This window comes from Sceloporus undulatus, chromosome 4 (assembly GCF_019175285.1).
Source record: "Sceloporus undulatus isolate JIND9_A2432 ecotype Alabama chromosome 4, SceUnd_v1.1, whole genome shotgun sequence".
NCBI classification, from domain to species: Eukaryota; Metazoa; Chordata; class Lepidosauria; order Squamata; family Phrynosomatidae; genus Sceloporus; species Sceloporus undulatus.
In genome coordinates, this window is record NC_056525.1 from 28,438,141 (window position 1) to 28,464,533 (window position 26,393).

The following is a 26,393-nucleotide window of genomic DNA, read 5'->3' on the forward strand; positions in this document are numbered from 1 at the left end:
TTCACGATCCAACCAAAAGATCCCTGACTACTCCAGCAGAATCCCATCAGACCACAAAATACTGCTGCTTAACACCACATCAGTGAATAGAAAGAGCTATATGGTCCAGTACTTGATCCTAAACAACCAAGCTGCAGTGATCTATTGTGAGACCAGCTGCTAGAGCTGGTGATTCTTTTGATGCCTGGATTGATCTGGGGAATAGGTAGATGACCTGGGCAATTGACTCAGTTGCACCCACGTGTCCTTTACTTGGGTGCAGAGCATGGACTCCTTGGTTTCCTGAGGCACTTAAGGCAATGAAGTACTTTGGTAATCAGTTGGAGTGATGATGGAAAAAGACTCAGGATGAATCTGATCAAACATGAATTAAAACCTACTTTGCAGCAATCAGAACAGCACGAAGACAATTCTTTGTTGCCTTTATTATAACAGCTCAATCTCATCTAGCACAGCTGTTCTGGATAGTTAAAGGGTTATTACATCCTACACCTCAGACTGCTGAGGAGGAGCCCTTAGAAAAGTGCTGTGATGTATTTGATAAATACTTTGTGGAGATAATTGCCCCAATTCATACTGATGTCAACTCCACATTGAAAGTAGAGTCTGGGGAGGTGAAGCACATACGCGTCTAATTTTGATGGGTGACTTTCAGGTTATTCAACATGGTGAGGTGGATAAGTTGCTTGGAGAGGTGAGGACAACCATTTGCCTCTTAGACCCATGTCCATCCTGGTTAATTAAAGCTGCCAGAGGAGGATTGGCCAATTGGGTGGTGGAGGTTGTAAATGCTTTTTTGAAAGAGATCTATGTTTCAGCTTCTCTAAAAGATGCAATGGCAAGAACTTCTTTGAGAAAAAAAAAATTAATTGGACCCCACCTCCCTTGGTAACTTTTGGTCAGTCTCTAATCTCCTTTCTAATTAAGGTTTTAGAGTGAGTGGTGGCAACACACCTTCAGGCTTTCCTGGATGAAATGGATTATCTGGACCCATTCCAATCTGGGTTCAGGCCTGTTTGTGGGACAGAAAAAGCCTTGATTGCTTCAGTGGATGACCTATACCAGAACATGCTGGAGTCAGTTCCTGTTGGTCCTCCTGAATCTTTCAGCAGCATTTGATACCCTTGACCATGGTATCTTTCTTGGGAACATTGCTTTGCAGTGGTTCTGGTTTTTCTTACCTGAACGTTCCCAGACCATGGTGCAGGGGGGACTGTTGTTCAGCCTTTTTGCCATTAGCCTGTGGGGTTCCACAGGGGTCAGTACTGTTCCCTATGTTTTTCAACATCTACACAAAGCCACTGGGAGAGGTCATCTGGAGCTTTGGAACTGGGTAGCATCAGTATGCTGACGATACCCAGCTGTATCTGTCCTTTACAAATGATGCCAGGGAAGCTGAATTGTTGCCTGGATGCTGTAAAGAACAGGATGTGGGTGAATATGAGGCTTAATCCAGACAAGACAGAAGTGCTTCTGGTCAGTAGGAAACCTCTCCCCATGAAAGATCAAGTTTGTAATTTGGGAGGGATATTCTTGGACCCAGCACCACTCTTTGATATGTGTGTGCATGTAGGATGGACATATGAACATTTTTGATGCTGTTGAGTGCATGGGCATGTTTATGGAATGGGTTTTATATGCTGTCCCACATCTTTATCACCTATACTGTTTTCTGCATGTTCAGATAAAAACCTGAAGAGGGGCTAACAATAGATCAAGGGCCTAATCTGGATCAAGATTATGGCATGTTGGTGATGGTAACACCTTAACCTCCTTTGTGCTGAGTGGATGGGAGATTTTCCTGCTGAAAATCATCCTCTTAAGTTGTCATTTTCTCCTGAAACATATTTACTGATATTAACAGCTAGTATAGACAGCTTGGAAAACATTACTTTTCCTACTATAATTCCTAGAATCCCTTAGCCAACATTCTGAGATGGCTAGCCTAAAAAATGGTAATGTTTGCAGTCACTAACCCCCTGTGCGCACCAACCTTAAAGGCTGGGTTGGGGGTGGAGTCGGGGCGTAGCATCTACAGGATGCACACCCCAGCTCCATCCCCAGGGTGGCATGATGCTGTATGCGTGGCATCATGGCGCTCCTTCGGTGCTGTATCTGCACAATGCAGCACTAAGGTAGCCCTATAAAGCAATGCCACCATGGCTATTGTGCCCTTTCTAGGGCGCAAAAAGGAGCCACTTTCTGCATTCTCTGAAGATGCCAGGCACAGATGCTTGCAAAACGTCAGGAAGAAAATCCTCTAGAACATGGCCATATAGCCTGAAAAACCCACAAAAAAACATGGATGCTGGCCATGAAAGCCTTCGACTTCACATTTCCGCAGCTGCTTTTTGCACCCCGGAGAGGCTGGATTGGGGCTGCAGTGTGCAGTTGTCATGGCCCCAATCCGGTGAAAATGGAGGCGCCTGCAGACAGCCCCCTAGGGGCGGTCTGCACAGCTCCTAAGTCTTACATAAAGTTCTTAAGATATCTGCACATTCATCCTTTCTGTATCCCACTGCATCTGGGCAGTGACAGGTGGCCATGCTACCACAGCAGATGTGATGCTATTATTTTACCTTCTCTGATGGCCTGTATCAATGGCTTGCCCATATTGGAAGAATTTTCGTTATGCAATTGCTGCTCTATAAAGATAAACTGATTGTAGTGCCCCTTCTTCTTTGGAAGTCTTACATTTAGCAGAGACTTGGGGCTGTAATGATGTCAGTGTTACTTCTGTTGTGAAACAATGTAGTAATTACAGTATTTCGTATGACTTTGATAGATGACTGAATAACCACTGTCTAATAAATATGTGTCCCATTTTCTCCTCCCTCAATTACCAACTACAGTGGATCCTTGTTAAACGCTGGTGTTTGGTTCCAAGATCCCCCGTGTATAACAAAATCCGTGTATGCTCAAGTCCCATTAAGTATAATGACATAGCAAAATGGTGTCCCTAATAAAAAATGGAACATCAAGGTAAATTTACTGTATACTTTTTTGGAACATTTTCAAACCGTGTATAAAAAATCTGTGTATAAGAAGGGCCGACTGTACATGTAAAAGTGATTCCTTTGAAGACCCTAAAAGAGTAATTTTGAATTGTTGTGACAAAGTTCAGTATTATTCTGTCTTGTTCTGGGCACCACAATTTAAAAAAGGATGTTGAGAAACTGGAGAGTGTCCAAAGGAAGGTGACTAAAATGGTGAAGGGTCTGAAAACCATGCCCTGTGAGGAACAACTTAGGGAGCTGGGGATGTTTAGCCTGGAGAAGAAAAGTTTAAGAGGTGATATGATAGCCCTGTTTAAATACTTGAAGGTATGTCACATTGAGGAGGGAGCTAGCTTGTTTTCTGCTGCTCCAGAGAATAGAACCTGGAGCAATGGATGCAAGCTACGGGAAAAGAGATTCCACCTCAACATTACAAGGAACTTCCTGACAGTAAGGGCTGTTCAACAGTGGAACAAACTCCCTTGGAGTGTAGTGGAGTCTCCTTCCTTAGAGGTCTTTAAGCAGAGGCTGGATGGCCATCTGTCAGGGATGTTTTGATTGTGATAACCCTCTGCCAGGAGGGGAAAAACCAGTGAAATAAATAGGACATTTATTTATTTGAATAAGTAGTGCTGTATTAGAAATGACTATCAGTAGGCATGAGGTTTTAAAAAGTAAGTCTATTTCCCAAAATATTGAATTCAGACTGTCATTCTTCAAGTACAGTTATTGAAATCAATGGGCTGAAATTTATCATGACTAAATTAGTCTCAAAGGGATGGTGTGGCTCAGTGGTTAAGACACCAACTCTGATGATTGCAAGATCAGCAGGTCAGCAGTTCAAGACCCAGGTGCCATGGGATGGAGTGAGCTTCCATCACTAGTCCCAGCCTCTGCCAACCTAACAGTTCACAAGCATGTAAAAGTTCAAGTGCGGTTCCATGAGGAGGGACTTCTTGCAACAGACGGGTTGCATCTCACGCCAGTTGGAAGAAATGTTTTTGCCAACAGTCTCAAGAACTTGATCAGGAGGGCATTAAACTGAGTTCCGAGGGGAAGGGAGACAATATTAAGGAAGGCGAAAGGGATGGCGAAAATAGTCAAACTGACATAGAGGAAACAAGGCAAACAGTGCAAGGACCCAACAGTGGGAGGCAAAAAAACTTGCACAGGCAGCAAGTAAAAGGGAACCAAGGTCTGCGATGTCTCTACACTAATGCACAGAGCATGGGAAATAAGCAAGATGAACTCGAACTCCTAGTACAACAAAGCAAATATGATATAATAGGCATCACTGAAACCTGGTGGGATGAGTCTCATGATTGGAATGTGGAAATAGAGGGGTATAACCTTATTAAGAGAAATAGGCCAAACAGGAAAGGAGGAGGAATAGCATTATATGTCAGAGTTATTTACACCAGTGAAGAGATCCTAGACATCAATCATGGAAGCCAGGTGGAGAGCATCTGGATAAGAATCAAAGGGGAGAGAAACAACAAGGATGTTACGGTGGGAGTCTACTACAGACCCCCAAGTCAGACTGAGGAATTGGATGATATCTTTCTAGAACAGATGACCACACAGTCAAAAAAGGGAGATGTAGTAGTGATGGGTGACTTCAACTATCCTGATATTTGCTGGAAGTCAAACTCAGCAAAATCCTCAAGGCCTAACAAATTCCTCACTTGCCTGGAAGACAATTTCATGGTCCAAAAGGTGGAAGAGGCAACAAGGGGGTCAGCTATTTTAGATCTGATCCTAACCAACAAGGATGACTTGGTTAATGGGGTGCAAGTGGTGGGATCATTAGGTGGAAGTGACCATGTTCTCCTGGAGTTTGTAATACAGTGGAAAGGAGAAACCAGGCATAGTCAGACACGCATCCTAGACTTTAGGAGAGCGAATTTCAGTAAACTTAGAGAAGTATTGAGGGCGATTCCATGGTCAGAAATACTAAAAGATAAAGGAGTTCAGGACGGATGGGAGTTTCTCAAAAGAGAGATACTGAAGGCACAATTTCAAACAGTTCCAGTGAGAAAGAAAAACGGGAGGTGTCTCAAGAAACCAGGATGGATGACTAAGGAACTTTCAACCGAGCTGAGTTTGAAACGGAACATGTATAAGAAATGGAAAAAGGGGGAAATCACAAAAAAGGAATTCAAAGAAATAGCAGGCATGTGTAGGGGTAAAGTCAGAAAAGCTAAAGCGCAGAATGAACTCAGGCTTGCTTGAGAGGTTAAGAACAATAAAAAGGGCTTTTTTGGATATGTCCGCAGCAAAAGGAAGAAGAAGGAAACGGTAGGGCCACTGCGTGGAGAAGATGGCAAAATGCTAACAGAAGACAGAGAAAAGGCAGAATTACTCAACACCTTCTTTGCCACAATCTTCTCAGAAAAGGCAAAGGGTGCTCAACCTGAGGATAATGGAGCAGAGGACAGAATAGGGGAATTTCAGCACAGAATAAGTAAAGAGATAGTAGAGGAACACCTTATTAATCTAAATGAATTTAAGTCTCCGGGACCAGATGAACTCCATCCAAGGGTATTAAAAGAACTGGCAAATGTAATATCGCAGCCATTGGCAATAATCTTTGAAAACTCCTGCAAAACAGGAGAGATCCCAGCAGACTGGCGGAGGGCAAACGTTGTCCCCATCTTCAAAAAGGGGAAAAAAGAGGATCCCAACAATTATCGTCCAGTTAGTCTGACATCAATACCAGGAAAGATTCTGGAGCAGATCATTAAACAGAGAGTCTGTGAACATCTAGAAGGCAATGCCATAATCACAAAAAGTCAACATGGGTTTCAGAGAAACAAGTCATGCCAGACAAACCTAATCTCTTTCTTTGATAAAATTACCAGCTTGGTAGATGAAGGGAATGCTGTGGATATAGTATATCTTGATTTCACTAAGGCCTTTGACAAGGTTCCCCATGACATTCTTGCAAACAAGCTTGTAAAATGTGGGCTAGACAAAGGAACTGTTACATGGATCTGTAATTGGTTGACCGGCCGAACCCAAAGGGTGCTCAACAATGGCTCCTTTTCATCCTGGAGAGAAGTGACCAGTGGGGTCCCACAGGGCTCTGTCCTGGGCCCAGTGCTATTCAACATCTTTATCAATGACCTGGATGACAGAATTGGGAGCATACTTATCAAATTTGCAGATGACACCAAATTAGGGGGAATAGCTAATACCCCAGAGGACAGGATCAAGATTCAAAATGACCTGAATAGACTAGAAAGCTGGGCCAAAGCTAACAAAATGAAATTCAACACGGAGAAATGTAAGGTATTGCACTTAGGGCGGAAAAATAAAATGCACAGATATAGGATGGGTGACACCTGGCTGAATGAAACTACGTGTGAAAGGGATCTAGGAGTCCAAGTAGACTACAAGTTGAACATGAGTGAACAGTGTGATGCGGCAGCTAAAAAGGCCAATGCTATTTTAGGCTGCATCAATAGAAGTATAGTATCTAGATCAAGAGAAGTAATAGTGCCACTGTATTCTGCTCTGGTCAGGCCCCACCTGAAAGGACATTGAGAAACTGGAGCGTGTCCAAAGGAGGGCGACAAAAATGGTGAAGGTTCTGGAAACCATGCCCTATGAGGAACGACTTAGGGAGCTGGGGATGTTTAGCCTGGAGAAAAGAAGGTTAAGAGGCGATATGATAGCCCTGTTTAAATATGTGAAAGGATGTCATATTGAGGAGGGAGCAAGCTTGTTTTCTGCTGCTCCAGATAACAGGACCCGGAACAATGGATGCAAGCTACAGGAAAAGAGATTCCACCTGAACATTAGGAGGAACTTCCTGACAGTAAGGGCTGTTTGACAGTGGAATGCACTTCCTCGGAAGGTGATAGAGTCTCCTTTCTTGGAGGTCTTTAAACAGAGGCTGGATGGCCATCTGTCAGGGATGCTTTGATTTGGATTTCCTGCATGGCAGGGGGTTGGACTGGATGGCCCTAGTGGTCTCTTCCAACTCTATGATTCTATGATTCTATGATTCTATATAGGTACTTCAGTGGGAAGGTAAAAGCATTCTGTGCAGTCATCCTGGCCAACTGCCCATGGAGTCGTCCTTGACAATGCTGGCTCTTAGGCTTAGTAATGGAGATGAGCACTGCCCCCCTACAGTCAGACAAGACTAGAAAATCTTGTCAAGGGAAAACCTCTACCTTTAAATTAGTCTTACTGATTACAGTGGGCCTACATAGCCTGAATATAATACAGGCATACGTCTGTTAACAAAGCCTCTGACAAAGAAGATCCTTTTTAAATCTGACAACCTCCCTTTCCTTCTCATCCTCTCCATAATTGGAAGCTTTTTACAAGCATCAGTACTAGGGGGATGATGTAGGAGGGCTGGCGAAACATAGACTTTCAGTTTCAGGTTGCCTCAATATGTTTGCAGAAAGCATTGCAATATTAAAGCTTAAGCTAGTAATGAATGAGATTCTCCTCTAGCCGATCTTACTGTAGCCTTGTGTATCTGCCTACTTCAGTCAAAGCAAACAGCAGCTGCCTCCAGAATCCCTTACTGAGCATGTGTGAACAGCAAAAAGGAGAGAAAAGGAGAACAGCCTGCCTCACCAGTTACATCCAGTATGTTTTTTTAAAAAAGCATAAATCTATAAGTTTGAATGCCAAAATGTAAATCAAGGAAACTGGATAGTGATGAAAGGAAAAAGTCATTCCTGGATGTTTTTGTTTGTTTATGCAAGGCTTATCTAACCCTTTACATCTGCATATTGTTAGTTTTGAATAAAACAGTTGCTGAAGCATGTTAAACTGCTCTTCTTTTTTTCTGGTGCAGGAACCTATTTCTATACCTTCTGTGTTACTTCTGCCCCCTGGTACCAAAGTTTCTTGCTCAGGAACACATCTCCTTCATTAACTGAGATATACCTGTACAATTATTACAGTGTAGACTTCCAACTCAAGAAACACAAGCATGAAAATAGTTTGAGAAAAATTCTCTTAAGGACCCACCTAAAATACTGCATCCGTTTCTGGGTACCACAATTCAGAAAGGATGTTGGAAAGCTGGAGCGTATCCAGAGGAGTGTGAACAAAATGGTGAAAGATCTGGAAACCATGTCCTATAAGAAACAACTTAGGGAGCTGGGTATGTTTAGTCTGGAGAAGAGAATGTTAAGAGGCGATATGATAGCCCTGTTTAAATATTTGAAGGGATATCATATTGAGGATGGAGCAAGCTTATTTTCTGCTGCTCCAGAGACTAGAGAAAACTACTACAATGGATGCAAACTACAGGAAAGGAGATTCCACCTCAACATTAGGAAGAACTTCCTGACACTAAGAGCTGCTCGACAGTGGAACACACTTTCTTGGAGTGTGGTGGAGGTTTTTAAATAGAGGCTGGAAGTCTCTTCCAACTCTGTGACTATGTGATTCTATGATGCTATTCTATGACTCTGTTAAAACATAACCTCACTTTTTCAGCAGTTCTCATGGCAGTGGCCATTTGCAGTGAAGAGTATGAGTCAGCAGAAGGGCAAGATGGAGCATTAAGTTCATGAGGAAATCAAAGGGTGGGAGCAACACCAAATCCCATTCCTCACAGGATGGATTGTGTATTCACAGCTGGAATTGGCATACATCAAAGCCGCCTTTGCGGCTGTTCCACACTAAAAGCGATATGGTGAAATGAAAGAGGAGTGACATTTCAGATACTCTCCAGCTGTTCTTTGCACCAAAGTGGGCTTATAATCTTTCCACAGTCTTCTGCCTCTTGTCATTCCTCCCTTTGCTTTTGCTTTATAATAGGCTGTTGACATTTCCAAAAAACCTGAAAGCCACGAGACTCTCTCCATCAGGTTTCATTATGTTTTTGTCTGTTGTCAAAAACCTGGATAGAATTAGCATTAATCTAGCTAAGTACAAAGGTACTCTGGCTTGATAATCGATATCATCCATTGACTCTTTGATTGGCATTAGCCCAAGATGAATTCAGAGAAAGAGAAGCAGGACTGAACTTGCTGTTACTACCACTAAAGAATGAATCAATGTGTGTAATATGGGAGCAGAGATAATGGTTATGGTCTCACTTAAATGTGAGTGCTACAAGAAACTACAAATCCCAGGATTTCATAGGATGGAGCCATGACAGTTAAAGTGATCTCAAACTGCATTTATTCTGCAGTGTAGCAGCAGTCTGTATTGTTCTTTTAAATTGTAACCTGCTTGGCATATCAATTTTGGGAGAAAGACAGAATTCTTCTACTACTACTAACACTACTACTGTTAATTCAATATTAAGGCAAAAAACTATTCCTAATCAGAGGTGTGGGGAAGATGGCTGATGAGACTCCACTGGCTCATAAAAGACATAGTATTTTTCTTTCTACTAGTTGACTGAGAACAGGAAATGCTTGTCCCATATTTTAAAAATGCAGAAGTAAATTATTAAAGCCTTTCATGTTAAAAAAAATTAAATAAATCTGTCTAGTACTGATACTCTAGATTCCAGAGTGACTTATACGGCCTGAGCCAATACAGTATCAGATGGAGGTTTTCCAGTATGTAACTTTTGTCAAGCTTTAAATAATCTTAAAAGGAAATCTTCTCTAGAGGCATTTCAAGAAGGAGATGGAAAGAGATGAAAGCTGTTACTTATAGTGAAGAACCAGTGTCAGACAGAATTGCTAAATGGCTGAAAGTAGTATAGTGATTTCCTCACAGTTCACAAAAGATGTTGATTGTAGAACCTAATCTAATCAACACTGTTTGGATGCCAGGGTGCCCTGGTGGTTGGGTATTGCAGTAGATTCTTTAGCTGGACTATAGTGTGCTTTATATTTCAGACACTATTTTTCCCCAACAAAGGAAAGTAATAGGCCACGGCCAACTACAGAATACAGCAAAGCTTTTAAAAACAACTACTGAGAGGTAACTGCTTACTGTCTGATGTAACATAATGAAATCTGTGTTGACCAAGTTTGGCATACAACAGATGCATCAGTTGTTCCAATTACAGAGGAGTTCCCTTATGAAGCACAAAACACAGGAAGAGGCTTTTTGAAGGAAAAAAAAAACAGAATAAACAGATCATTTTGGTTCTGGAGAGGGGATGTAATGCAACGAGTACAAACTGGGAGCTAGGAGATCCCTACTTCACATTTCACTGCTATGAACTTGTTTAAGTGTCTGTAGTGTCAGTAGCTCAAATTTCAGGTCATCTGTTTGCAGTTTTATGTTGTTATGCATTTTCAGGTCATTTCTAACTTATGATGATCCTGAGGTGAGCCTTGTTCAAATTCCCACTTAGCCATGGGAACCCAGTTGGCTGATCTTGGGCAAGTCACACCCTCTCTGCCTAAGAGGAAGGCAATGGCAAACCTCCTCTGATTTTGGAGTATGTTCTGATAGATGTTCCAAGGATGAGAATGCAGTTTGCTCCAAAGAGCTGCAAAGTGGGGACACGGGGTGATTTTTGAAAGAGGAAGTGGAGGGCAGTGGAGGCTTAATCCTTTTTTCCTTCTTCCAACTAATTTATAGGCTGTCACATCTTGCTTCACACTGTTCAACACAAGACCTGTGGCTTAATGTGCAGTTCTGCTACATTAATGTGGGTGGCAAAGGTGATATGAGGGAGAGACTGCTGAATTTCAGTTTATCTGGAAGTTCCGGTCTGTCACCAAAAATTTGAATTAGGATTATGGATTATTATCACATTAAATGCATTAATTGGTTTATGCTTATGTTATCAGCAACAGTTTTGTGAATGGCCAATGATAATAATGTCATTGGCCGGTTACACACTGGCACTTGGGACATCCGCAGGACGTCCCATTTTTAAAAAGGGGCGTCTCTTCTAGACGCCCCTGGGTCTAATATGGACTCTGTCCGTACAATATGGCGCCGGCCGTTCCACACGGCCGGCGCCATCTTTACATATCGGACGCATAGCGTCTGAACGTGTCGCAGCACCTATGACGTCGCGGATGCGCCAGCAGCGCCTCGCAACATCATAGAGGTGCCGCAAGAAGGAGCTCCATTTTGGAGCTCCTTTTTTGCTCCGCGCGGGAGCCGCGCGGTGTGGCTGCTACGGCTCCCGCATGGAGCAAGCGGCGGCGGCAGACTGCCTCAAAGCGGCGGTCTATAACCCGCCCCCGTCACTATCTGTACTTTCTGCATGTAATTTCTATCTCACTAAACTGTCTACAGTTCAAGCCTCAAACATGTGTACTACACTTGTTTGCAGATGCATATGTGCACCCCCTCCAAATTTCTGGATAACATTTCATGTAGCTGATGAAATGGGCTACAGTTCACAAAAGCCTGTTTCTAATATTTATTAATTTTTGTGATGCCCCATAACTCTTTGTAAGTTGGTGTGGTTGCTGTTGTGTGTCTTCAAGTCATTTCTGACTTTTGGCGACCCTATAACCAGGCTTTCTTGGCAAGTTTCTTCAGAGGGGGATTGCTGTTGCCATTATCTGAGGCTGAGAGAGTATGACTTGCCCAGTGGGTCTACATGGCCTAGCCAGGATTTGAACTCTAATCTCCAGAGTCATGCTCAAACCACTACACCATGCTGGCTCCTTATTAACATGGCTACCCACTTGCAACTTGCCACAACATATAATTATGGCCCCATCCTGAATATGTAAGAAAATATATTAAATGGGGCTTACTCTCAAGTTATTGTGCAAAGGATGAAAACTTAGAACCCAAACAAAAATTTCTTCATGCATAATGCAGTAAATGGTTCACCAGTGTCTTAGCTATAGACCCATATGAGATGACAGGGCATAACAATGCAGTAATTTTATTCCATTCCATGGTTGTGCAGGAGGCAGTTGTTGTTACGTATCTGACCTAGCAATTTCAAATTAGCAATTTTGTACATTCTGGCATGCATGTGTGAGAGAGTAAGATCCATCTTTGGCACACTTTTCTACATTTATTTTTTCTTTCATGTTGCCACTGACCCTTTCTACATTGCATTCTAAATTTTGCAGTTTACCAGTGTGAATATCAGAGCTACTCTGGGGAAGGAACATGAGCTAATACACATGACTTTCCACCAGCAGTATTGGCCTCCCCCTTCTTACGTAACTGTGTTGAACAACTCAGAGTGAGTCTAATTGCTGAAGCAGTTGCTGCAACTTGTGCTAGCTGTCCTCATTTGCGCCTGTACTTTGGACACATGTGTATATTTAAGGCCACATCAAAAGCTCAGTCATAAATAGCAAGAGGGTTCTGATGCCAAGGGAGCCTCTGGAGCTAACCTGAAATTAGAGGCGTGGCAACTTCTGAAGCCTTTCGGAACCATTTCCAGGGAAAGGGAATAATGGTTGAATACAGTGCTGGGTTACCACCAGTTGCAGCTTGGGTTATTGCCTTGAGATAGCCCAAAATTTAGGTTCATGAATACTTTCTAATGTGGGAAATCAGGCAGAATGGCACTAAATTTTAAAGAAATGCTACAGATTCCAGTTCTTTTAAAAGATTTTAAAAACAACTTAAAATGTAAAGTTAAAATAATTTAAAAAGCAATCTAAAAAAGACAATTAAAAAGAGTGCAGCTCTATGTTAAAAGCCTTTGCTTTTAAAAGAACAATTTGCAAAATAAGGTTGCCAGATTAGATTCAGGATGTGGCTTCTGTAACCTTAATCTTGAATTGATCATGGAGTAGGATGCGGTGCCATAAAAGTCCATCAAGCATGGTGAAGGTACCTGTATTCCCTTATCTTCCAAATCCCAATTTGCAGCTACAGCTATACTCTCTTCAACATGGCTTTCCCCTCCCCAGTAGAGAGCAGTGGAGTGCATGTAAAGGAGAGCCCATCTCTGTTCTTGTTGCTTCATGCACAACAATAACGTAAACTTCAGTGCTGGGTGCCAAGCAACAAACAGAGCTCCTGCAGTTTTCTGCTGGGAAGTCAATAGCCATTTTGAGAGAGGATGGCTGTGGCTGAAAGGTGGGGTTTGGAAAGTGAGAGAGGACAAAGCTGAGCCTTATGATACCTTGTCCTGCTCCATGATCTGTTAAGGAATTCACAGGAGACCAATTCCACATTCAGTCTGGCAGACATATTGCAAAAGCAGGAGATTTCTTAGTATTGCCTAGAGATGCTGGTGACTGAACTTGGGGATCTTCTACATGCAATAGCAATATCAATAGCATGTACATTTCTATACTACTTATCAGTGAACACAGCACTCTCCAAGCAGTTTACAATCTATAAGCTAATTGCCCCCAATAAGCTGGCTACTCATTTTACCCACCTACAAAAGGATGGAAGGCTGAGTGTGCCCCTGGGCTCAAATTCATAGCCTTGTGGCTGCATTACCACCATTTAACCACTGTGCCACCCTAAATGCAAAGCATCATCACTATATTTACAGTATTTACACTCTACCTTTTCTTCAAAACTGGGACTGTGCTCTAGCACTGAAAAACAGACTTTTCCTGTTCACATCATGCATGATAATTGATTTGAATGGATGCATACTCCCTGTACAAATCTCTTATAGAAATTCGCTATCCCTATCTACTTCTATTGTGTTTCCTATCTCCATGCATCTCTGATCAAAAAAGCCAAGTTGTCAATTTATTTTTATGGTGACAGAACCAAGAAGCAACTCAGATTTTGTTTGCTCAGCACTTCCAGACCTCTGGTCCAAAGCAAGGTAGTTTCTACATTCATTTCTGTGGGGTGGCAGCTTGCCCTTTGTGGCTTTCCAAACTGAAAATGAATTCCCATGGTGAGCCTGATGTTGTTTGCTAAATTTGACAGACGGTTCAGAAGAAAGAAGTGCTTATGAATAGCATCCTTTCGGCAAGAGGAATACTAGCAAAGCAAAATTATGAGATGATGCTGGCAAAATGAAGACAAAGAATAGTGCTGCTTTCTCAAGTTTTCCTAAAAGTTTTTTGGTTTTGTTTTAAAATTAGTGCAGGATTTTTTTAAATTGGTGAAATGCAGGAAGGGCCATTTCTGAAAAACTTCCTGTGCTCTAAATGACTGAAAGGCAATACAGTGGTGCCTCGGGTTACGAAAGTAATTCGTTCCGCGGCCGCTTTCGTAACCCGAAAAGCCTTCGTAAGCCGAATTGCCATAGGCGCTAATGGGGAAAAGCCGCGATTCCGTGTAAAATAGCGCCGAAAAGCACCAAAAGTTTTTTCGTAACCCGAAAAAACATTCGTAACCCGGAACAATGTTTTCCAATGGGATTTTTTCGTATCCCGAAAATTTCGTAACCTGGGTATTTCGTATCCCGAGGTACCACTGTATGTTAAAACACCAACAGAACAGCCACACTCTTTATTGTCTCTTTATTCATAATAGTTGTGGCTGTATAAACTGAATTAATAATTTATTGCATATGCCGTAAAGGACTAAAGCTGCTTGCAGTTTCTGCATTAGGGATTTGCCTGCAAGAACATTTACAGAGTCTACACACTCTTACTTGCCTCCTAGTACAGTGGTACCCCGGGTTACGAATTTAATTCGTTCCGCGACGCCGTTCGTAACCCGAAAGATTTCGCAACCCGAAAAAGCCATAGCCGCTAGCGCTGGAAGCCGCGATTTCGTGCGAAAAAGTGCCGAAAAGCACCAAAAATTTTTTCGTAAGCTGAAAAAAAACCCGTAACCCGGAACAGTTTTTTCCTATCTAATTTTTTCGTATCCCGGAAATTTCGTAACGCGGTGATTTCGTATCCCGGGGTACCACTGTACTGGCACTATGGTATTGCTTTAAAGGTAATGGCACTGCAGTGCTTTGGAACAGAGCTCTGGATTTGGAGCATATTGTTCTCCTTGCTGCAGCAGAAGAAACAGCTCTCATCTGGAGAACTGCAAGGAAGTAGATGGAGCCACCTACAGTTTACAGATCCCTAGGCAATAGGAACACTTTCCATAAATTTGGGAAGTGTCTGGAGAGGAAGGAGTAAGATCACACCCACCCTAAGACATTGTTATTTGTTTGTGACAAGAACTTCTGTTTGTGTCCAAATTAGGAACACCCTTATTCAGCCTATTGACCTCTGTACATTATTAATCAACTTTTAAATAAATTGTTTTGGCCTTAATCTGCTTATATTTAATGTTTTGGATAAGGCTTTTATATGTTGTACGTTGCCCCAGGCCTTGGCAGACTCAGAGGTGATAAATGAATGATTTAAATGAATGAATGAATGATAAATGAATGGATGAATGAAATTGCAATGAGTTCACTTGTCATGTCTTCTCCCTAAGATGTTTGGGCACAGAGAATTGGAAATATTTTCCTCTTCTCTACATTCCAGTTCTGTGGAGAAAGGAATTAAATAGGTTTATGCTTATAGTGGATATGTGCAAGACACACACTTTCTCACCAATGGAGCCTTTTCTCCTAATGTGTATAGGGGTGGGGGCATTCTGGGAGGAAACACTTTAGCATGTCCTCTTTTCCACTGGTGTGTTCCTGTCCTGTTCAGTTTCCCCCATGGCTGCTATTTACATTTCCAGAAACAAACACCCTGCTAAATTCTGCTCCCCTTAATTAAATTGTGCAATTAACATCTTAGCTGGTTTGGATCCTCTTCTAATTCTTCCTTATCTTCAGCATATTTTAATGAAAAAGGATTAGGTCTTTCTTTTCCTTTGTGATGCTCTTGTGCAATATCGTCTCCCCCCACTTTTGGGGGGCAGTTTCCTGTTTTGAAACAGTGCCCCAACCAGCAGCAACAAGCTTCTCCTTCTGCAAGTTAGCACTCAAGACTAAACTCATTGTGTATCTCTGCTTCTAGTCTTCTGAGGCCTGTGGGCCATTGTCAAGGGCAGCTGCATTTGCTCATTACAAGAACCTCAGTCATTAGTGCATCAATTCAAAGCTCTTAATACAATCCCACATTCTCAATTATAAATCAATCTAAATCTCTTTTCAAGTGAGACTGCAGTGCAGCTCGCCTGGATGCAGTCACCCAGGGGGTATATGCTCTAGCTTCCAGTCAATGAATATATTTGTTACAGCTTTCTTTCTTTCCCTCCCTCTTTCTTGCTGTTATTATTCTTTTTCCAGATTAAACTGTGGCAAGACTGCTATTTTGCCAGTTAAAGCTTTCAAACCTGGATGAAGCAAAGGGATTAATATATTTTAACTCATTTTTCTGTGGAACTGTTAGTAAATTGAATATGCAGAAATGTGAACTTCATGTGAATTGTACCACTTGGGTCTGAGAGGATGAGAAACTCCCCCCCCCTCGAAACATATAATTGCCACCTTTTTTTAAGATTGAGGAGGACTGAGCCATCTTGCCCTCGCCTTTTATCTTTGGTTTGTTTGACTTGGTTTCGTTTTGTTTTTGGTTTCTCTTTATGTGTTTTATAGCATAAGAATACAGCTTCGTAGTATAGGTTAACACTGAACCTTCTTTGGGAAGGAGATCTGTGGCCTAGGGACAGATTTGCATGGACCAAATAAATAGTTTTTGTCCTAAGCCCAGGTCTAGTATGAATGGTCCAAACAACATATGACCCATTCAGCACCAAACCCAAGGTATATCCCCTTATAATGAATTAAAATAATTCACTGTTTGCCAGAATATCCAGAACCTTCCGTTCTGATGCTGGGTGGCTGAACATTTCTAACTGTGATACTTGGCACTGTGGGCACTGATGAGAGTCACTCACTCTGAGGTCAGAATGAGATGCCCAGATGGTGTTGGAATGGAGGGCACCAGGTAACAAAAGGACGTCAAGGCAGCTCTAGTGCCGGAATACTCTGGGCTGCTCCTAGAACATTCTGGCCTATGCTGATACCACCCATGAAGGCTGTCTCCCAAGACCTCACCAAATGAGCCTGTAAGGTTGGTGAGATAGAGAGAATGTTCCAAAGGGCATAAGACTCAGGTTGGCTCATATGGGGAGATACTGACTTTGAGGTAGATAATTGGTTTTCAGATAGTTGTACTGGTGTACTGGAAGAAAAAAAATACAAAATTATAAATCAGCCTTCTCTAACCACCTGCTGTGGAATTATGGCGGTTGTAATTCAGCATATCTGGAAGTCACTAGGTCGGAAAAGGCTGTTATAAGTAAAATAAGGAAAGGGAAAGCAGCAAATGAAGCTTTCCATGGCATGGAGAAAATCACATTAACTACTACCTGTAAACCAAACTAGTATTAAAAGATCAAGAATCTGCTAAAATATTGGCAGCTTTTTTATTTTTATTGTGATGTATATAATATGTCTCCAAGGCAGATAAGATCAGTGCCTTGAATGATGGTACTATAGTTCTAAACAAAGTTGAATGGTGTTGAGGAACTGTTGCATCTCTGAACAAAACTGTGTGACACTTGTGGATCACTATGGTTTCAACAAAGCTATGTGGTACTTGGAGATTTAATATAGCTATGAATAATCTGTGGTGATGAGGTGGTTATCATTATGTCCATATTTATATCCCTTCTTTCTATGCACATTGTAACCAAGGCAGATTATAATAAACCATAAAATGATACTCAAATAGTTAGGCAATGGTAATTAAAATGTCAAAATGTGATTGTAACAGTTAGTAGTTGAAAGCTAATTCAGAAAAGTGGAACAGACAGACTTCAGTTAACAAAGTCCTGACAAAGAAACTCCTTTATTACAAAAAAAACTTTTTATACTCACCCAGATACCCCATTCTTCCTCATCCTCTGTCTAGCTGGAAGTATTTTAGCAGCATTGGTAGTGGAAGCAGGGTGAAGGAAAGCTGTAGAAAAATGAACACTTGGTGTTGGGTTGCAGCAGCATGTCTACAGTAAATGCAATAAACAAAACTTAAACTGGGAAAGACTGGGATTCTTTTCCAGCTGATCCTACTGTAGCTGTGCGTTAGTTGCAAGGTTTCCATGAAAATGCATGACAAACGGCAGGTCATTTTGCCTTGCGATTAGGCTCCTTTGTCCTGGGATTGGGTCAGATCCATTGCATTCATGTCTGGTCTGCCAGATCCCAGCCAGGGCTAATGGCCCTACATCGTCCAAACAGGATGGTGGGAGGACGGGGAAACATGGGCCTTTTGACCTGTGCAGATAGCCTTTCTGTCTCTCAGACCTCACATGGCCAAGGAGGAACAATGGCCTTTGCCTGCATGAATATCTCTCTGTACCATCTTAACTGAGAACAGCTTGTTAAAATGTAGGCATATGATTTCAATATCATCCCATGTTTTCTTTCTCCTGTTTGATTGTTAACACCTTTGCCTCATGAAGAAGCCAGTTGAGCTTTGAAAGCTTGCATCATGTACTTTGTGCATTTGGGTTGGTTAATAAAGGTATCTCTGGGCCTGAATAGACAGACCAAAATAAAGCTGCTTTGGGCCACTTTGGAAGTGCCCTGTTTAAATGAAGCATGCATCCTAAGAGGCCGGAAGCCTCTCCAAAGCTATGGAGTGCAGCTTTGACCTAGCTTTAAGTCTCTTAAGATGCATGTGTCATTTAAACAGCATACCTCCAAAGTGGCCCGAAGCAGCTTTATTTTGGCCTGTCTGTTCAGGCCCTCTGTTTTGTGGATTTTGGGTGTTATTGTACTATGCTGAATGGTCAACACAGCTATCCCTAGATATGCTTTCTAGATTTGAGGTAACCTTGTATTTTCAAAACACCTTCTGGAATGATTGTGTGGACATTATTTCGCCAAAAAATGTGATCCACTTCACTCTTCCAGTATTCCTGCTCACACAGAGGTAAACTGAGAGGAGAAGTGGCATAGGCTGAACACTTTGTGTGATTTACATTTTTTAAAAGGCATTTTCTGTAGCCAATATTTTTGTCAACAAAGTGATTTTTAGAAACTACTTAGGGCAGCTGCTTCCCTGAAGACCTTGAGGACTTGCAGCCTGAAACCTTGACATCCCCTGCTGTAACATTTTGTATTGATTTCAAGGTTCTTTGCATTATGGCAGGCTACAGTGATTAAGCCTCTAACAAGCACCTTGTCATCTCAAGTACTGCTTTGCGCACTTTGATTAGATTCACCCTGGAAAACCCCATCAGTGACCTTGAAAAAATAGCAAAGTGTTTGCTACCTTAAAAGACACATTTTGGCCTGTTACAGACTGCCAAAATAAAGCTGCTTTGGGTCTCTTTGGAGATATGCTGTTTAAATGATGCATGCATCCTAAGGATCCGGAAACTGCACCAAAGCTGCACTCCAGTGCTTAGGAATGGAGTGTGGCTTTGGCGCGACCTCCAGACTCTTAGGACCCATGCATCATTTAAATAGCATACCTCCAAAGAGACCTGAAGCAGCTTTATTTTGGCAGTCTGTAACAGGCCTTTATTATTACAGGTATACCTTGGTTAACAATGGCGGGTTATACACCGCCATGAAAGTACACGCAGAGCGCGTACTAGGGTTAGGGAGGTGCGGTGCTTCCGCACCTCCCTAACCCTAATACGCGCTCTGTGTGTAAAAAATGACGGCGGCCATGAGGACGTCACGGCCGCGCCGCCTCTATACAGGGCGGCGTGGACGTGACATCCTTGCTTCGCGCCAGGGCGCCTAGTACGCCCTTAGTGCGAACCAGGAAGGAGCTCCGTTTCGGAGCTCCTTCCTGGTTTGCGGCGCCGCTTTGCTTCGCTGGGCGCAGTCTTCAGACGGCTGCGCCCAGCGAAGCAAGGGAGAAAGGGGCCAAGTGGCCCCTTTCTCCCCCTCCCCGCCATCGCGGGGTGTCCTTGGGGTTTGAAGCCCCAAGGACACCCCTTTTCAGGCTGTGGGGAAGCAGCATTTTGCCGCTTCCCTGCAGCCTGAAAATATCGGGGCCTCAGCGGCTGCCGTTCTAGCCACTAGGCCCCGATACACCGGGGAAAGGGGCGGGTACAAGCCCACCCCAAATAGGCAGTCTGTAACCCGCCAATGTCTGCAGTAAACAGTGTAATAAAGCTTGAACTGGGAAAGAGCAGGATTCTTGTCTAGCCATTTTTTATCAAGCCTGCTTAGAAGAGACAGTTAAATAGCCTCTGTCGTGAATCCTTTTGTGAGCATGAGTGAACAGCAAAATAGAAGACAAGCTGCCCACTGTTTACTCCCAGTATGTTAAAAGCAAACAACTACCCCATAAATCTAAAAGTTTGGCCACCAAATTATATGAAACATAAGAAATCATAAGAAAAGTCAAAGAAAATCTCCTGCTGGGTACATTTTAAGCCTTCAAGTGATCTCAAGAAGGTTCAAGTGTTCTGTTTACTTATACAAGGCTTACCTGACCTAGTTGCTTCATTTCACATATGCATATTGCTTGAATAAAAAGTTTGCTGAAATATGGTGAACTGCTCTGTTATTGTTGTTGTGTAGGAACCTCTCCGTATTCTGTCCATTTATTTTTGCCTTTGGCACCAGGTTTTCTGTTACAGAAAAAGGCCAGAAGCATGTCTACTTTGTTAACTGAGAGATGCCTGTACACAGAAGGTAGGCCTATACTTGTGGCATGTTGATTGGTTTTGTCCTCACTTATATACATGCCCATCTGGAGCAGGGGTTACTACAGAGTGTTGGTTTAGAGCACACCAGCACTGTAGAAATAGTGCAGTTTGATACCAATACCACTTCAACTGTTATGACGCCATTCTACAGAATCCTGGGATTTAAGTTTGTGATGCAGCAGGGCTCTGGCAGAGTAGGTTAAAGACTTTGTAAAACTAGGATTTCATAGGATGGAGTTGGAGTGGTGTCAATCTGCATTATATCTACAGTGCAGATGCACCCTTAGTCTCAGTGTGACTTACCAGTTTTTTATGAGAAATTGGTTCAATCGAGTTTTTTTTTTTAAATCTCCTTTGGTTTAGCCTGTTCACTAAAAGTAACACTCATCATTTATTAGTTATTTCCTGCTGGCACTCAAGCAGAGGCTAACTGGAAGAAAGAAGTTTGTAGCATAAGCTTTTGTCAGCATGGGTCATACCAAGTCTTAAAGCCTCTGGCAAATCTGAGAGCCTCTGGTGGGATCCTTCTGTCATCAAATAGCCCTGTTGGATTATGGTGGCAGAGGTAGGAAAGCTAGGTGTTTGGTAATCTAGCCACCATTCTAATATCGGAGAATTCCCAGAGTTATACTGTACAGTATTGAAGTACTGGGGCAAATAAAATGGCCACTAACTCAGATACTTTTTGCTGTCCAGACACCATCAAGGAGTTTTTTCTAGTGAGGGACACCAGGCAGGGACTACAACTACCAGAATTCGCAGTCACATTGCCAGTTTGATGCTTGGTGCCTTGTTTCTGACCAAAGAGGGAAAACTCACACCAGCAGTTGCAGCACCAGGTGATACAGTGGGATGCATATGTAGACAGCTGCACAGCATCACTACAGAGTGTGGGAGTAATGGGGGGAATCCAAAGTATTCTGGCCAGTGTAGATGAGCCTTCAATCACCTTAGGTGATCATTTTTTAGTTACTTCCTGCTGGCTCTCAGAGAATATTCTTAGAGATAAAGTGTGTTTTTGTTGTGGATGGACTGGGGATAGGCTCCCATAACCCGGCGAGGGGCGTGAATTTCCCGCTTTGGACCGTCTGCACGGTCATGGTACGGTTTCACCCTCGCCCCGGGTTTGCCCCCCGCCCCCGGGCTTTTTTATTGCGCCACGATGGCGGCGCCTTTGGCTGCTCTTGTGGTCGCCACCCCCCGCCACCACCATTGGCAGCCGTCGCTGTGTGGCCTGCTGCTGTGGCTGCTCCTCTGGCCACCGCCGCCGCCGCGCAGCCTTAGCTGCCTCCGGTTGGCGCTCACAAGCCAGGCCTGCTGCCTGTGCGAGCCCTGCCGCCTCCGCGCGCCACACTCACAAATCTTCCCGGGCGCACTGGAGGACCACCTTCTATTGGCTGGCAGGCTGGGCCTGGCTGGCCAATAGCGGAACAGCCCGCCCCTGCTTCAGTAGTCTATGACTGCTGGCAGGGGCAGGGCTGCTCCAGCCTCTGCCCTATTGGCCCCCAGCTTAAAGAGGAGGAGCTCTCCTCGTTTACTTCCTGGCCGGCAAAGCACTGGAGCGGAGGGCAGCCCCAGCCGCAACAAAAGCGGTAGCAGCAGCAAAAGGGAAAGGTGAGGACCAAGGTAGGCCCTCCGGGCGGGGGGGGGTGTTTATCATCATCATCACACCAAGCCTAGCTGTGTGAGTGTGGTGAGTTGCAAGGGCCTTCATCGTTAATTAGATTCACTCATCATCCACCATCCAAAAGCCAGCTGTGTGAGTGTGAGTGAGTTGCAAAGGGACCTTCAGTTTATTTCATATTTCATCAGCATCATCATCACATCATCATCATCATCACACCAAAAGCCAGCTGTGTGAGGTGAGTGAGTTTGCAAAGGGACCTTTCAGTTATCATCATCATCACATCACATCAATCATCATCATCATCATCACACACACAAAGCCAAACCTGTGTGTGGGAGTGTTGGTGGTTTGACAAACCCACCGCACCATCACCCACACCCACACAACACACACATAACACACATCACAGCCACACACACACCAAAAGCCTAGCTGTGTGAGTGTTAGTGAGTTTGCAAAGGGACTTCACGTTTATTATTAATCACATCATCACACATCCAAAAGCTAGCTGTGTGAGTGTGAGTGAGTTTGCAAAGGGAGACCTTTCACGTTTATTTATCATCATCATCATCATCACCATCCAAAAGCCTAGCTGTGTGAGTGTGAGTGAGTTTGCAAGGGACCTTTCACGTTATTTCATCATCATCACATCATCATCATCATCATCACTCACATCCATCAAACCTACTGTGTGAGTGGAGTGAGTTTGCAAAGGGACCTTTCACGTTTTATTTATTATTATTATCATCATCATCATCACTCATCATCATCATCATCCAAAGGCCTAGCTGTGGTGAGTATTGTATAATAATCTTAGTGTACCCTAGCATTTCAGTGTTACTGTTGTGTACGTTTGAGACATTTGAAATCAACACTGCAGGGACATTGGGGAAATCTTTTCACAGTACAGTAATCCAAAGGGTTCTGAGCCGAGAGAGAGTGACTTTCCAGTCCAAAGTGTATTTTTTAGGCTTTTCAGGCTAACAGAATCCTGAAAAGCATAGAAATACACTTTGGGTTGGAAAGGCGCACTCTCTCGGCCTCAGTGGCTCTCTCACGCTGTAGCGGTGGAGGTGGTGGTGATGATGATTATATTACAGGCCTGTCTGGCGAGGGGAGGATTGAGGTCCTGCCGCACCTTAATCAACATTAATGTACACCACCTCTGGCCATTCTTGTTTTTGCACCACTAGCCATCATGGCTCAGTTTTACATAATTCCAACAATCCAAGCTATGAACAGACACTGAATATGGGTTTGGTTATGGAAGCAACTTCATATGTATAAGGCTATGTTAATAATAGCCATGTTAAATTAAACCATGTTAAGGGTTAAACCCAAAGGGTCTGGTTATGCAATAAGCCTCTGAAATGTGCAAGAGCCATGTTAAATAAAGCCATGTGAAATGCCCAAATGTGCTTGGGTGTGTGTTTTGTGGAAGGGGGGGGGGTTTGGCCAGAAAGGGAAGCACATTTCTGCCATCTGTCTAGGAATAATGCCAAAATGTCCTCCATTTTGATCATGCCTACGAAACATGCATTTATATTAACATTTAAAAAAAAAAAGTCAATTTTTTCGCATGTCCTCCATTTTTTAAAAATGTATCCTACATTTGAAAATGCTGTCCTCCATTTGTCCTCCATTTGTCCCGGTTTGGAGGTCCTGACTTATGGCAACCCTAACTGGGGAGGTCTGAATTTCAATGCACTCAGCATTAAACTCAGTGGGCACTGAAGAGAGCTGTAGATGTAATATGAGAAGAGATCATACATCAAGAAGCTGAGAGCCCCCCCCCCCCCCCGAAACATATTCATCTGGTTGTTGCTTCTTGAATGCCTGAGACAGAAGACAATTATACTGTATTCCATGCACTTGGCTCCATGCTGCTTTGGTGCTCAGCAATAATTTTGTGGTGAGTAAGTGGCGAGGCCAGAGTCCGCATGCCAGCATTCATTTATCTCAGGAGTATATGTTTAGCCATATGTTTTGACCTGGGAAGTGACTGAAACCATACATGAATTTGTCTATTGAGATGTTGATGAACGACTACACCCGTCATCCCTTGCCATTGGACAGACTGGTTGGGAATTTGAGTCCATCAACATCTGAAAAGCAACAGCTCCCCAGTCCTAACATAGAATTGTATTAAAAAGCAATATTTCCAAGCTCTATAGTGAACCTCCTTCTCTTTTCTCCCAAATCAAAATTGCATTTATCATAATAGGATACCAAGTGTCAAATCATATGGAAATTGTATGGCACTCTAGATGTTGCTGCAGCCCCCAGCATTCTCTAGAATTGGCCAATGATGGTTTGGGGCTGCTAGGAGCTGCAGTCTGGTAACATGATTCCTGGGCTAAATCCAATTTTTATCATGGTTTCTTCTTGGCAAGATTTGTACAGAGGGAGTTTGTCATTGCCTGCCTCTGAGACTTAGAGAATGTGACTTGCCTAGGATCACCCAGTTGGTTTCCATAGCTGAATGGGGAATTAAACCCTGATCTCTGACCCAGGAAGCCTCCTTTTAACCATTAATTAAGAAGCCAAGCACTTCCTCCAGTCCATCTGCCTTGGTCCAGGCCTCGGAGGTGGAGAACTGCTGGACCTGATCCCATTCTCCACCACCGCTCCCTTCTCCTTTTGTGTCCTGTCTTCTTAGATTGTAAGCCTGAGGGCAGGGAACCGTCTAACTAAAAGATTGTATGTACAGCGCTGTGTAAATTTACAGCGCTTTATAAATAAAGGATGATAATAATAATAATAATAATAATTAATAATAATAATCTCTTATGCACTGCATATTTCACATTGAAGTTGCATTTTACACAATGGCATGCAGGCATTAACATCTGTTGGCACAATTTCCTATTTGCATAGGGATTGCATATTGCTGATGCGGAGTACTGAGAGGATGTTAGACTGCAGCCATTGTGTATTTGGAAAAAGGGGAGAGAAACTAGACATGTGTGATGTTTATTAAGTACCTAAGTGACATCGTGTTTCAGGTAATCTTGGTGAAAAGAGAAGTAGCTTTGGAGTGGTACCAAATTTAGAAGTAAAGATTTGATGAGACAGCAAGAAAAGCATTTACACTGGTGTAAATGTCACTAAAGGTTGGGATTTACATTGGTGCATGAGCCTTTGAATTAGCCTGTTAGTTAATTAACTAAAGCAGATTAATAAATGAATTGTTGCTGAGTAGTAGACAACAGTTACTGTGGAGTAGCTCTGTGGAGAAACTGCCACTGATATGAAGTGGAAGCAAGGAGCAAAGCCTGTTTTCTGTTTGGGTTTTATTTTTAGTGCAAAATTACCTGCAGTTGGAGTATCTGATTTGGAAAAAGCCAACACAGGAGAGAGGTGAGGCAGCGAAGATAGCATTGTACATTGTACTCTAGGAGGATATTTCAGCTTTATTGTTACAGAGCTGCAACTTTACTATAGCAAGCCATGAGGTTTCAGATCTTGATAAAGCAAAGTTTATTGCTTATCAATGCTCCCAAACGTGTCAGATTGAACCTAAGAAGATCTCTGCTGGATCAGGCCAAAAGCTTATCTGGTCTGGCATTCTATTCACACAGCAGCTATCCAGAGCCCTTGGGAAGATCACAACCAACACATGAGTGTAACAACACCCTCCCACTCATGTTCTGATACTACCCCATAGTAGAAGCAACCTAGCCTTATCCAACATGAATTTTCCTAATCCCCCTTTAAAGCCTTCCAGGTTGGTGGCTATCACTACATCCTGAGTTAGTGAATTCCACAGTTTGTTTATGTACTGTGTGAAGAAGTCACTCCTTTTATCTGTCTGAAAGAATGATGTATTCTGCTGCATGTGTTAGGTGTGATGTTATCACAAGCTTGCCTCCTTATTTTGCTGTTTTGCCTGTTTTTTCAGACATAGTGTTGCATGTCCCTTGTGCCTGGACACATAATAATTTGTAGTTGGTGCTTACAAATCTGAAAGCAACCATTGGGCCCTCCAAAAAGCTATGCTTATTCTGCTTTCTGGTCAAATGTACATCCAGTTTCAATTCACTGACATTTGTCCTCCAAAGATGAAGTCTAGATTGGCACACTATTGAGCATCTGAAAATTTGTATTCCTTGCTTAGAAATGTGTGAAGTGAGTTTTGATATTTTTCTGGATGGAACCTCAAATTTCAGGGATGGAAAGAATGAAATTAAAAGGACTCCTCCTTCCAACAGACTCACCCTGATCTATTTGTAACAGAAAGGTTTGCTTTGAGATTTGATTAAAGGACTCTTATTTATTTTTTTAAGAAAAATCTCCATCCCCATCATGATTGTTTTAACCTATTTCAAGTATTTGCTGTA

General features: G+C 42.8%; 1 protein-coding gene across 1 annotated transcript in view; it reads left to right on the forward strand.

The window, feature by feature from the left end:
* PREX1 (phosphatidylinositol-3,4,5-trisphosphate dependent Rac exchange factor 1) overlaps positions 1 to 26,393 on the forward strand; it is a 323,175-nt gene that overhangs the window by 56,683 nt on the left and 240,099 nt on the right. The gene's annotated exons all lie outside the window — the stretch shown is intronic.